Consider the following 13,969-nt stretch of genomic DNA (forward strand, 5'->3'; position numbering starts at 1 on the left):
GTAATAGTGTTGTACTGGATTCTGGAGTGGATGGGTAACTAGTGTAATGACTGTCACAAGGTAGAGGCATCGGTATAACGATTGGTGACGAATATGATCCTGGCTGCAGCATTCAGTGCAGATTGGAGAGAGGAGAGTTTGGTAAGAGAGAGGCCGATTAGTAGAGAGTTACAATAGTCCAGACGAGAATGAATAATTGAAACAGTAAGAGTTTTTGCAAAGTCGAAAGTAAGAAAAGGGCGAATTCTAGAAATGTTTTTGAGATGCAGATAAGAAGAGCGAGCCAGTGATCAGATGTGGGGGGTGAATGAAAGCTTGGAATCAAGTATGACCCCAAGGCAGCAGGCATGTTGCTTGGGAGTCATGGTGGAACTATACACGGAGATGGCAATGTCAGGCAAAGGTAGGTTAGTAGAGGAAGAGAACATGAGGAGTTCAGTTTTTGACAGGTTCAGTTTCAGATAGAGGGTGGACATGATGTTAGAGACAGCGGTAAGACAATCACTGGTGTTTTCTAAAAAGGCAGGCGTGATATCAGGAGAAGAAGTGTATATTGGGTGTCATCAGTATAGAGATGGTACTGGAAAACAAATCTACTGATTGTTTGTCCAATAGGGGCAGTATACAAAGAGAAGAGGAGGGGCCTATGGCTGATCCTTGAGGAACCCCAACAGTAAGGGAGAGGAAGAGGAACCAGCAAAAGATACAGTGAAAGAGCGGTCAGAGAGATAGGAGGAGAACCAGAAGAGAACGGTGTCCTTGAGGCCAATGGAGTGTAGCATAGTGAGGAGGAGCTGATGATCCACAGTATCGAATGCTGCGGAGAGATCCAAGAGAATTAGCATTCAGTAGTGACCATTAGATTTAGCTGTTAGTAGATCATTAGAGACTTTAGTGAGGGCAGTTTCAGTAGAGTGTAAAGAGCGGAAACCAGATTGAAGAGGGTCGAGAAGAGAGTTATCTGAGAGATAGCGGATAAGACGGGAGTGGACCAGGCATTCGAGGAGTTTAGAGATGAAGGGAAGATCAGAGACAGGTATATAATTAGCGGCACAGTTTTGGTCGAGGGATGGTTTTTTAAGGAATAAATGTAGGATGGTATGCTTAAATGAGGAGGGAAAGATACCGAAATCATTTTGTTAGGTGAGAGATGACAGCAGGGGAAAGGGACTGGTGGAGATGTGATGGAATGGGGTCACTGGTGCAAGTGGTCGGGAGAGAAGATGCAAGAAGATGTTATATGTCCATTCTCAGCTGGGCAGCTGACCCCAGTATTTCTGTGTGCATTGTCTGTCTTTGTATGTTCCTCATTTGCTATCTGTTGACTCTGTACTGTCTGCTACATTCTTGGTTTTGACCTCAGCTACATCCCCTGACTTCCCTCTTACTTGTCCTTCTGGTACTGCTCCATCTTCTGAATTCCATCCTCGGCTTGTCTCTGACCACTCTTCTCGTCTGCCCCTTTAGGTTACCGCGCTGTTCTCTGGCTTCTGACTTCGGCTAGTTTTGACACTTCTACAGGCTTGCCTGTCCTGCTATCATCCCCAGGAGACTGGGGCCTTGCTCCGCCTCCAGCCACTCACCCGGTGGTCACATGCTGCAGGTCCTGTTCACCTGGAGCATACTCCCAACACACATGTCTCTGTAGGACTCCTCCCCTGCGTTCCCCTGCACATTCCTGGACACGTTTAGTCTCTGGTAGTGAGTCTGGTATGGGGTCCATCACAGTATGATAGACCCGTTACTGTAACCTCCACACTGTATGATGACACCCTAGATAACCACCATATAGTATAATGCACCAGATAGTCCTTAATATAGTGTAATGCACTCACCAAAGGCCTCCAAATAGTATAATGCACTCCCCATAGGCAGCCTCTATATTGTATAATGCATTCCCCATAGGCAGAATCTATGTAGTATAATGCACTCCCCATAAGCAGATTCTATACAGTATAACGCACTGCCCAAAGGCAGACTCTATATTGTATAATGCACACCCTATAGGCAGTCTCTATATTGTATAATGCACCCCCATAGGCAGAACTCTATATAATATAATGCACCCTCATAGGCAGACTGTATATAGTATAATGCACCCCCATAGGTTGACTCTATATTGTATAATTCACTCCCAATAGGCAAACTCTATATAGTATAATGCTGCCCCATAGGCAGACTCTATATCGTACAATTCACCCCCAATAGGCAAACGCTATATAGTATAATGCAGCCCCCCATAGGAAGACTATAGTATAATGTAGCCCCCCCATAGGCGGAGTCTATATTATAATGCAGCCCCCCATAGGCAGACTCTAAAGTATAATGCAGCCCCATAAAAAATAAATACAATACTCACCTCTCCTCACGGTTCATCTGCTGCTCTGAGCGACCGCACATCTCCGGACAGCGGTCTTCGAGTAGTGACATCATCATAACCCCTGTCAGTGTCTGTGTCCTGTGTCGGGGACTTTAGACGCTGAGAGAGGGATGATAGGATAGGGAGCGTAATGCTCCCTCTCTCATCAATGCGATCAACTGTATCGGCATCTAGCCAATACAGTCGAACTTGCGATTACGAGCGGGGGGCCCACTGTTGGCATCGGGCCCCCCAGCCCCACAGAAGCCGAGTGGCAGAGCAGGGAGATCAATTCTATCTGTGCACACCAATACAATTACAGTGATGTAGCTCTGGGTGGACTCCCTCAGAGCGCCGGGCCCAGGGCGACCACCCCCTCTGCCCCCTCTGATAGCTGCGCTACTAGGGTATAGGCAGGGGCGTACATAGATTTCACAGGGCCCCATAGCAAAATTGAGCAAAGGGCCCCCCCCCCCCCCCCGAAGAAGGGAGGGGAATAGGTGGCGCGCGTAGCGCGCCAAAAATTTGCATGTTAAGCCACGCCCCCTCCACAGCCACACCCCCTCCACAGCCACACCCCCCAATTACTAATTTATATGGCGAAGGCAATAAAAAATAGACTTACCAGAAAGCAGCATTGCAGGAGAAAGCAGCATTGCATTGCAGTAATAGATAAAATGAATTCAACCTAAAAAAGTGAAACTATTATTATTTGCCATCCCCAATACAGTGTGATCCTAAACATTTATTCACTTTAGTATGATAAACATTACCTGGAACTTTGAACAACAGAGAATGGTGGTGTTCCCAGCAAAAACTCCCAAACTTGAAAATAACAGAAAAACTTGGAAACATTCTAAACTTCTGAAACTTGAACTCAAAACCAAAACTGTGGCCAAACATTCCGCAAATATTGAGATGTGGCAACCTATAATGTAAATAACACAAATTAGTTGAGTGAGACTTTGAATGCCTTTTACCATGTGTGCATACAGCTGCCATTCACCATAACGTGCTTGTTTTTTAAACTAGAATATACCATAATGGTATATATTTAAACAGATATAGCAAAATACATTTTAGTGACTGACGCGTAGATATATTTTCAGTATTAAAATGGCCAATAAAATTGTCAGTTAACTACTGTAAAGGAAATAGTTGCCACTTGCCCTCTGCAAAATATGGACAGGGCAAAGTAGCTTCTAACCCCTTACAACACCTGCAAAGACATGTGAATGGTGTATGATACAGCTGTATACAGGTCTGCAAAAGGCTTAGAAAACGTTTTTAAACAACATAAAGAACTGATGCATTCATGCAGATGCAACAAATGGAACTTTGAAACCAGAACTCTGAAATAGAGATGGGTGAATTTTTTTTTTAAGAGAAGATTAAGTCTCATTGTAAAAAGAGGTGTTTTGATAGCCAATTAAAATCCTAGATTAAAACATTAACAAAACTGGCATTTACGAAAAAAATTACATTCCAGGGGAATCTGGAAATAAGTATGGAAAATCCACCCATCTCTATAAAAAAAAAATAAAACTTCAACTTCAACTTGCATACTCACGGAGTATAACAAACGTTAGGAAGGTTAGAACTGGCGCCTACGTGCTTTTGCTTCAGCAAATTGGTCAACAATGCCATCTATGTCAAGTTGGTTGGCTCTTGCATTTTCAATGCTTAGAATGGCAAGACCAGAGAGTCTGTGTTCAGACATTGTACTTCTTAGATAGTTTTTAATTTGTTTTAATTTTGAGAAGGATCTTTCTGCTGATGCTACCGTTACTGGCAAGGTTAGGAATAAAAGTAAGACTATGCACACATCCGGTAGATTTGACGATAGCAGGCTATTTTCGACTAACAGTAAATGTGCAAGGTCCTTGACAGATGTCAATTTTTGAATGTCATTCTTTAGAGCACATCTAAAACTCAGAAGCTGGGCTGGAAATGCTGGTGAAAGATCTTGGTTGTACTTTTTCTGCAGCTGTAATGCAGCCTCATATAATTCCTCATCTGAGGAAGATGCCAGATCTGCAGGCTGAAGTATCCTAAAATACTGCACAACCCGATTCATTCCATTAAATCGGTTTGACAGCTGACCTACAATGATGTCTAAATACTCATAGAACACGGTGACTTTAAATCGGTCCTCCGGAATGTGCAATCTCTCATCCGTACTCAGTTCATCAAAATGCTTTTTAACTTTTGATAATCGCTTACTTTCAAAAGCTGGGGAGATGCCCCAGCTGCGTGCCAACAAGATAGCGCTCTCTTTCGCTTCATCAAAATGATTTCTGAATTGTGAAAGTTCTTCAGCTGCATTCTTTATTAAATTAGTTGCCTTAGATAAATCCATGCTTTCTGCCTGCAGCATGGTTGACAGTGCATTAACAGTCTGTAATACTTTTGTCTGAAGGACAACCAAAAAAACAAACTGAAATGAATCCATTTTCTTTTTAAGAGCCATTGCCTCATTTATTTCAGTTTTTTTGGATGAAATAAGGATGATTTTTGACAATGCCATCATTACATCAGAAAAACGAAATCTTAGGGCAAGCAGCGACTCATGACGGGAAGACCAGCGTGTGGGACATAATTTTTTTAGTGTGACCGATGAACTGCTTGTAAATGATGACAAAAGCTCCCAACGTCGTATGCTTTCCCCAAAAAATGTATAGACATGTTGCAATATATCAGAAAAGTTTGAAATTTCTGTAATTTCTGAAACAGCATCTTGAAGAACAAGATTCAAATTATGTGCTGCACAGTGAACATACATAGCATTGTGTTCTTTTTCTAAAATTCGGGCCTGCACACCAGAATAGATGCCACTCATTGTGGCAGCTCCATCATAGCCCTGACCACGGCACTTATGAATGGAAAGGCCATTGCTGTCAATGCATTCCAGGATCTCTTTCTCTATACCAGCAGCACGCTGGTCATGAATGGCTTGAAATCCAAGAAAGGCTTCATGGATGCGAACTTTCGTGGCTCTCATATTTGCATTCCTTTCAACAGACACGTATCTAATTACTTGGCTCATCTGATCAGTTTTTGATACATCTTGCGTTGTATCCATGATCAGCGAATAGAAGTGAGCTTCATTCACTTGAGATAAAATCTCAGATTTTACTTTGGTTGACAAAATTTCTATTAATTCGTTTTGAATTCTGGGACTAAGGTATTTTGCTGTGCCCTCTGGCAGTTCCAGCAGTTCCTTAAGCAGGGGATCATAGAGTGCTAGTAACTCTATAATTGCCAGGAAATTACCACTATTGATTTTGCCAATTTTTTCTCTGTGACCCCGAAATGGCATGTTAGCCATGGCCATTGTTAGGGTAACATTCACTATTCTTTTTAAAATTTGCCTCCAGAAATTATGTTGTTTTCTTAACTGATTTTCAGTTTGCAGGTCAATTGATCCCTTTCTTCGCCACTGATCATAAACTACACAAGCTTCTAGATGAGATTGTGAACATTCATGGCGTTGTATTTTGTGCGATAAGCCTCTCCAGTTTTTAAGTCCTCTGGCCCAAGCTGGGGAAAATCCTAATTTTCTTCGATCACCAAACAGCCAGCATGGCTCACAGTATGCTGCATTTAATTTTGGCGAGTAACAAAGCCAAGAAACTGGAAATTTTTGACCTGTTTTCGTTATTTTCTCATAATACTTCGCAGAAAAGCATCTTTTATTGTCGTCATTATCTCTAGGAAATGGTCCTGGTGGTCTGCAAGGGCCATGCGTAATTATAAACATCTTAACAGACGAGTCTGTTATAGTAACTGGGAAATTTGCTCTGTCTGTTATGTATTTTTCACAAGCAAGGTTGATAGGACTCGTACTGCTATCAAATGGCATAACGAATTCTTCGCTAGCCAATCCAGAAGTGCCTGGCTGGTCTGCCTGTTTTTCACAAATATCTTCCGTGCTAGCTTCAGTAACACGTGCCATTTGCTCAACTGTACTTGCTGCAGGATGATCTCTGGATTGCGCCAGTTCCTGTATTGAATTCTCTGAGGAGCAAAGACTTTCAGCCCTTGCTTCTAAATCTTCTGTATGTGAAATAGTAACAGAGCTCTCTGCAGAAGAAGGGGCATTGAAGAAACTACTGATTTTGGGCATTTTGGCATGTTTCTGGCTTTCCTCTCTCTTTTTTTTACGCTTCTGAGCACCGCTCAGATGCTTGTAGCTTGACATAATGGTAAAGCTTTTTCCTGTAGAAACAAAGCACATTCAACCTTATATCCCCCTCCACAGCAGAGCTTCATAACCTGGAAACCACTTGAACTGAAGAGCTAAATTCAGTAAAACCTTAACTTTAGATTAAACACCTGATCTGGTCTGTCTGACTGTAGGGCATCAATTGCTATGTCTCCTGGAAATACATCACATCTCCCATCAAGGGGTTCTTGCAGACTACCTCTAGTTCCGTGTAACTCAGTGTGACCTTCTAGCTGCAGAACAACTTAGTATAACCACTACTGAACTGCAAAAGCATTGCTCACGTTTCCTCCCTGGCATAACATAAATACACTGAATGGTCTAGGTCTGATGGTAGATTCAGGACCCCTAGCTGAACATCTTTTTTTTATACTGCCCTGCACCACTCGCTGGCTGGGAAGCACTGTTACCCATATCGCCGGGATCACCACTCTCCGAGCTGCCAGGAGGCAGTCAATTAAAATCCTGTGTCAGGCTCTGCCCTGTCGCAATTCATTGCGCGGCGCTGCTCACATGCTCCTCCATAAAGGCGAAGTGCAAGCAGTACTATGGGGAACAGAGTTGCATCGCTTGATCCAATGCCCCTCGTTGCACATTGTTGTGGCTCCTCCATTCTCATATTTGCTGAGCCATACACCACCTCCACAGATAGGAAATAGCTACCGTGAAGCCTAGGAATGCCCCAGGACACCCTCCTCAAAGCTAGGCAGATAAATGACATACAGATGTAGCAAGAGTTCAGAATGAAACTTGTATCTCATTGCATCAACACTTTGTGATGCACCAAAGATAGTGAATACCAAGCTAACAATGGGCTTATGACACTAATGACTCTCCATTGTTCAGATCCATTGTTCTGAACAGATGTGTGAGAAAGCATTTACATATGGAAGCCTCCTGCTACCGAGATCAGCATAAGACCCCATGCTGGAAAATATCCCAACAATTCTACATTTAAAGTGGAACAAGCTCCATTTTTGGGGGTGGGTGGAGCACTCCCACCGTGCTGTCACGCACCCCCGGGACATCTGCTTTTGGGATGTCCCGCAACACAAAAACCCGGGGTCTCCGGGTACTCGCCTGCATTCGCCGGCCTCCTGCGCCTGTGACCCCACTACACCACTTCAGACTCGAGCTTCCTGTAAGCTCTGGCAGCTTCGGGACGGAGGTTACGCCGAGCACGGCATCCCTCGCATCCCTATACACATAAGTGCATATAGATTTAGATTCCTATGGACATACACGCAGGGGATGCCGCGCTCGGCATAACCCCCGTTCCGAAGCTGCCCGAGCTTACAGGAAGCTCGGGCATGAAGCTGCACAGGGGCAGGAGGCTGCCGGATGCAGGTCAGTACCCAGGGACTCCGGGGTTTTTGCAATGTGGGGCGTCACAAAAGTGGATGTCCCGGGGGTGGGTGGCAGCCTGGTGGGAGGGCTTCACCCACCCCAAAAAGTAGTGGTTGTTCCGCTTTAACAGAAAGATAGATCTGTAGGCATGGGGGGTACATGACTGGGTAAACCAAAAAATTATATCACAAAGGAGGCAACAACTCAATATCCCAAATTTACAGATATACATAGTGGTGTATAACACATATAATCAATATGGCACAGTGCATTATGCTAATGTTTAAAATATATATATACACATATGCACTATAGCACGGAGGAGGAAATTGTATCGGAAACACACATTCAATCATTGGGGGTCATCCAATATTTTGGATGCGTTTACCAGTGAGCCAGCGCAGAGCAAACAGCCTGCTGCTTGGTAAGCATGGAGAAAATAACATTTTTCCAGAGAATCTCCTGCACCTATGATAGTGTAGTTATACAGGTAAGAGACAGAATGTTCTGAATTATATACGTTTCTTTTCACAAATTCTGACAAACAAGCAGTCTTTGAGCTATCTAGAGAAAAGCCTGCTGAGGCTCTGCAGCAAAACTTTTTCGAATAGCCCATAGAATAATTATAAATGAAAATAAAACAACTTTACATAATTAAGAGTATTCTGTGCCTCACCTAGCGAAATATAGAAACTAAGGAAAAAGACCAAAAACAGAGGCGTTCCTAGCTCTCGGGGCCCAAAGTTACCCAAAATTTGTACCACAACTGGATAATGATGATCAGAAAGTCCTAATATATATATATATATATATATATATATATATATATATATATATATATATATATATATATATATATATATATATATATATATATATATATATATATATATATATATAACACACATTTGGGTACCTCTTAATGCATAATAAAGCAGTCAAGACCTCAAAATACAGACTGAGTAAAAAAAATTGTGCTAGCAAAAGACAAAAAAAAAATCTACGCAGGGGGTAGCCCACAAGACCCACACATTACCGAGTTCCAAGACCAATTCCACAGGGTAGATTGCTGCTAGGGTTATTGCCTATTTATAAGGAGATGTCCCGCTGTGCTGGCTGGCCAGCCACACCACACCTGACATCATGCGCGACAGCCACCATCCGACAGCATCCCAACAGACCGGGAAGTGACTGCTGGAGCAAGAACATGCTCCAACATCCACATAGCTCACAGGTGCCAGTAACCATTAACAATAATGCCAGTAACCATTAAGCCAGGAAGAGAAGCCATGCTCTTCAAAAGGGCATTGTAAGGGGAATGTCCAGGCTAAGTGTAAAGACAAATCATAGTTGGCTTAATCGTCGTACAGAGGGTGTATCTTGGTTTGCTGCTGAATAAAGCTATGGCTGGTGAGATCCAGCCCCTCTTCTAATGCACAGCCCCTGGATTTTATTCATGCAGGAACCTCTTTTTAATTTAGCAATTAGAGGATGTCAAAGAGGGAAAAGACAGATCAAATCAGGGCTACCCAATGCTGCACTGTACACACAATCTCCGCTCTGTCACACACAGTCTGATGCTTGAGGGGTGAATGTAGGTACACCTTTCAGTGCTAAAAACCATCGTCATGAAAGCATAAAACCGAGGAGTTGATAAGATCTCTGCGCAAACAGCTTTATTCAGCAACATACCAAGATGAGTCCTCTGCATGGCAGATAAGCAAACACTGGTTTTTACACTTAGCCTGGACAATTCCTTTAAAGCAGCCGGGTGCTGTGCCCCCTCCAGCAGTACACTATAGCACTTTGCACCAAAAAGGTGCAAAAGATTCATATTTCCTGGTACCCACGATGGGCCATCTGCTCAGAGCTTGCAGCAGCATCAAATTCAGCATCTTCTCAGGTATGTGAAGCTGTTCTTACAAATTTGTGTAATTCCAATCTATGGGCTATACAGAATACAAATTTTCCCCAAAGGTAAGCCCATAGGATGCCATGATATACAAATTTGTAAAACAAAAAAAATAACTTTACATAATTGACAACAATCTGATAGTCATGTGGGGGGAGGTGCAGAGTATGCAGAAAATGGACATGCTTCCACTCAGCACTATTCTCATATAGGTCTTATTCATGCTTACCAAAAGTATGCACAAGAGCTTCTCTTGACTCCAACGATCTCAGCTGCCCTCTTATTGGCTCTGACAGGCTCTTCGTTGCTTTGGGAGTATTCAGTGGCCTGCAAGTAAAAAAAATAGGTAAATAAATTGCAGCGTATGTGAGACTGGCTATGGGGCTACTGCTCAGGGTGAGAGAGTGACTGGGAAGATGGCCTGGGATGTGTTGGTCACTGCTGTTGATTTGCTGCATGAATGGGTTAAAGGCGGAAGACAAATTCCTATGTTTGCACAACATTACAATGGTCCCAAATCCCCTTTCCTTTCGGAAGTGTGGACCCGCTAAGAAGCAGGTATAAGGCCGCTGCCCGCACATGTGCTGTTGAAGTGAGGACAAGGTAAGATAGAGCCTTACCTTGGTCCACGAACTGGTGGTTGGGGACCTCTGCCCTACACAAAAAATATAATCAGAATCGATTTGTCACAGATTGAGGGTTAGGGCCCTATTACACGGGCCGATAGTTTGGCCAATCAAAAAAAACCGCCCATTTGTCTGGAAGCTCGTTTGATCGCCATTTACACTGGCTGAGAAATCGGCCAAGTTAGTGCCCGAGCAACCGTTTCGCTCGGGCAGTTACTCGGCCGATAGCACCAGGCAGCGGTGGCTCGGGAAATGCTACTTTGAGAGGATGGGAGCGCAAGCACCGGGGCGCGAGTCAAGATTGAATCGCGTGCCAATGGGAATCCTCTTACGTCTGCATAGGAAGTCTGAGGAGAGGAAGTGGCTAGGAGGTGGGAGCATTTCCCGAGCCACCGCTGCCTCTTCGGATCTTCGGGAGACGGCAGAGGACACCAAAAGGTAAGTATAGCGTACAAAAAAATATAATAAACATTAAATTAAAAAAACTTGTGGTTTTTTTCACTTTACCTGCAGCGCAGGAGTCATGCAGAATTGAGCCCTATGAGTGTGTGATTGCTTGCGTGTTTACACACAAACGATTGAAGGCAATTGATGGACGACAAACAGAGATTTAAGGTTCTGCATGACAGAGGTGATCGCCGACCAGCGACCAATTTTTTGTTCGATCGTTTGTTCATTTACACGAACAGATAATCGCTCAGATATGTTGAATCCCAGACAATTATCTTTTCACATTCGTCTGGTGTAAAGGGGACCTAAGTTTCACTGTAGCTCAGCAGAGTCCTGTCTGCTTCGAAGATGACACAGAGGGCAACGGGCAGCCTGTGTAAACACTGGGGGAAAACTTTTAGGGCCCTTTTACACGAGCTGATTTTCGGTCGAGAACTCACTCAAATGAGCTAATGCAAATGATAATCGACAAGTGTATGTGCTGTAGTGATGAATGTGAAATTGCTCCTAAATTGGTCATTTGCTCAATATGCCACGGACCCCAGATCGTTGTTTGACAGCTGCTAATCGCCTGCGTGTATATATACGAATTATCATTTGTGCATAGAAATCAGCAGCGGCCGAACGATCAAGCAGTCACTTGGGCAATTTCTTGGCATGTGTTATGGCAATGTTTTTATCATTTGACAATTGGTCTTTTCGTTTGCTCGCCCATATATTGGGCAATTTATCTGCCCGTGCAAAAGGACCCTTACTGAGCCCTCCAGCACATTATGCATTTTTGGCTAACCCTTAAGGTACCTTCACACGAAGCGACGCTGCAGCGATAGCGACAACGATGTCGATCGCTGCAGCGTCGCTGTTTGGTCGCTGGAGAGCTGTCACACAGACCGCTCTCCAGCGATCAACTATGCCGAGGTCCCCTGGTAACCAGGGTAAACATCGGGTAACTAAGCGCAGGGCCGCGCTTAGTAACCCGATGTTTACCCTGGTTACCAGCGTAAAATCTAAAAAAAACAAACAGCACATACTTACATTCACGTCCCCCTGCGTCCACTTCCTGACTGACTGAGCGCCGTACAGTGAGAGCAGAGCGGTGACGTCACCGCTGTGCTGCTTTCACTTTCACTTTGCGGCGCTGAGTCAGAGGAGGAAGCAGACTGCAGGGGACGCAATGTGAGTATGTGCTGTTTGTTTTTTTTACATTTTACGCTAGTAACCAGGGTAAACATCGGGTAACTAAGCGCGGCCCTGCGCTTAGTAACCCGATGTTTACCCTGGTTACCAGTGTAAAATATCGCTGGTATCGTTGCTTTTGCTTTCAAACACAACGATACACAGCGATCGGACGACCAAATAAAGTTCTGGACTTTATTCAGCGACCAGCGACATCACAGCAGGATCCTGATCGCTGCTGCGTGTCAAACGAAACGATATCGCTAGCGAGGACGCTGCAACGTCACGGATTGCTAGCGATATCGTTATAATGTCGTTTCGTGTGAAGGTACCTTTAGTGTAAAAATCTGTAACCAAATGGTGTTTGAATACATGCAACTTAAACCATCAATCAAGCTCTTCCAGAACCCCCTCCCCAATCACCCCAGTACTCAGTAGGGTTTGGCATATAAGGGAGGCCAAATACTCACCGATCCTGCCACCTATGAAGTGCATCCATCTCCGTGTTTGCATGCAGGGCCAAGTGGTGTCATTGTGAATGCAGCACCAACGGAGCAGGCCACACTCCATGTTTGGGGGGGGGGGGGTAGGAGATTGGGGAGGGGGCATGGTGCTCCAGAGCTGGGGGGAGGGGCTGCCCTCCAACAGCACTTCCTGGTTGTCACCCGGAGTGAGTGACACGCCCGTCTCTGTTCTCGGCAATGGAGATGGTACGTTAAGCAACATCTTGAGATGCCGCCTCCAAGAATCGAGGCGGGCGTGTCACCCGGAGTGACAACCAGGAAGTGTTATTGGCGAGCAGCCCCTCCCCCCACCACCAGACTGCCAATCATCAACATCGGGTGCAGTGAGGAGGATGGGACATGCGCTGTAAGGGCTGCCCCAGACTGAGGGTAAGTATGCTTATTTCTTTTTTGGGCCGCAATGTCCCTTCAATCAACAATATATTACCTGGTCAATCAACAATTGAATGGTGATGAGTGACTTTGATAGCTGCTATATTCCATCTGTCGCTCCGAGCACTACTGTCTCCCTCCCCTCCTGGATGATCAGTTACCGCGACAGACCTGTACACAAAGGAAAATTTTCTGCTTAATAAACTGTTATTGAGAACACACACACATGTGCTGCGGCTGCCAGTGACCTAGGCCCTGTTGCTGTTTGTGACCTGGGCCCCGTGCTTGCGACTGGGCCTTGTTTCTGTGGGACCCGTATGTGCAGATGGGCCACAGGCCTGTTGCTGTGGGCCCCAGAGCCCAGCCACACCAGGGCCCAACTGCTTGTACAGGGCCCACAGCAACAGGGCCCAGCCACCACAATGGAGCCCGCAGCAACAGGGCCTGGGGCCCAGCCGCATGCACGGGGCCCACAGCAACAGGGCCAGGGGACCAGTAGCAGGCATGATGTGTACAGCATCTGTGCCCTGTTCTTGTGGGCCCCGTGCGTGTGGCTGGGCCCTGTTGCTGTGGGCCCCTCGGTTGTGGCTGGGCCTATGCCCTGCGGCTGGGCCCACAGCCCAGCCCCACGCACGGGGCCCACAGCATCAGCGGCTGGGGCCCAGCAGCACAGACGGATCACAACGGCAGGGCCCTTTTGCTGTGGGCCCCGTTTGTGCGGCCCAGCCATAATAACGGGGCCCACAGCAACAGGGCCTGTGCACAGCATCTGGGCCCTGTTCTTGTGGGCCCCGTGCGTGTGGCTGGGCCCTGTTGCTGTGGGCCCCTCGGTTGTGGCTGGGCCTATGCCCTGCGGCTGGGCCCACAGCCCAGCCCCACGCACGGGGCCCACAGCATCAGCGGCTGGGGCCCAGCAGCACAGACGGATCACAACGGCAGGGCCCTTTTGCTGTGGGCCCCGTTTGTGCGGCCCAGCCA

At 45.7% G+C, this 13,969-nt stretch overlaps 1 long non-coding RNA gene across 1 annotated transcript; it reads right to left on the reverse strand.

Moving 5' to 3' along the window:
• Nucleotides 1–2,978: 2,978 nt before the first annotated feature.
• Nucleotides 2,979–13,184, reverse strand: LOC143775038 (uncharacterized). The gene is made up of 4 exons (XR_013215582.1): nucleotides 13,047–13,184; nucleotides 10,073–10,170; nucleotides 3,133–3,287; nucleotides 2,979–3,047 (listed from the first exon to the last, which is right to left on the reverse strand). It is a non-coding gene; the product is annotated as an uncharacterized LOC143775038 (long non-coding RNA).
• Nucleotides 13,185–13,969: the final 785 nt, after the last annotated feature.

This window comes from Ranitomeya variabilis, chromosome 1 (genome assembly GCF_051348905.1).
Source record: "Ranitomeya variabilis isolate aRanVar5 chromosome 1, aRanVar5.hap1, whole genome shotgun sequence".
NCBI lineage: Eukaryota > Metazoa > Chordata > Amphibia > Anura > Dendrobatidae > Ranitomeya > Ranitomeya variabilis.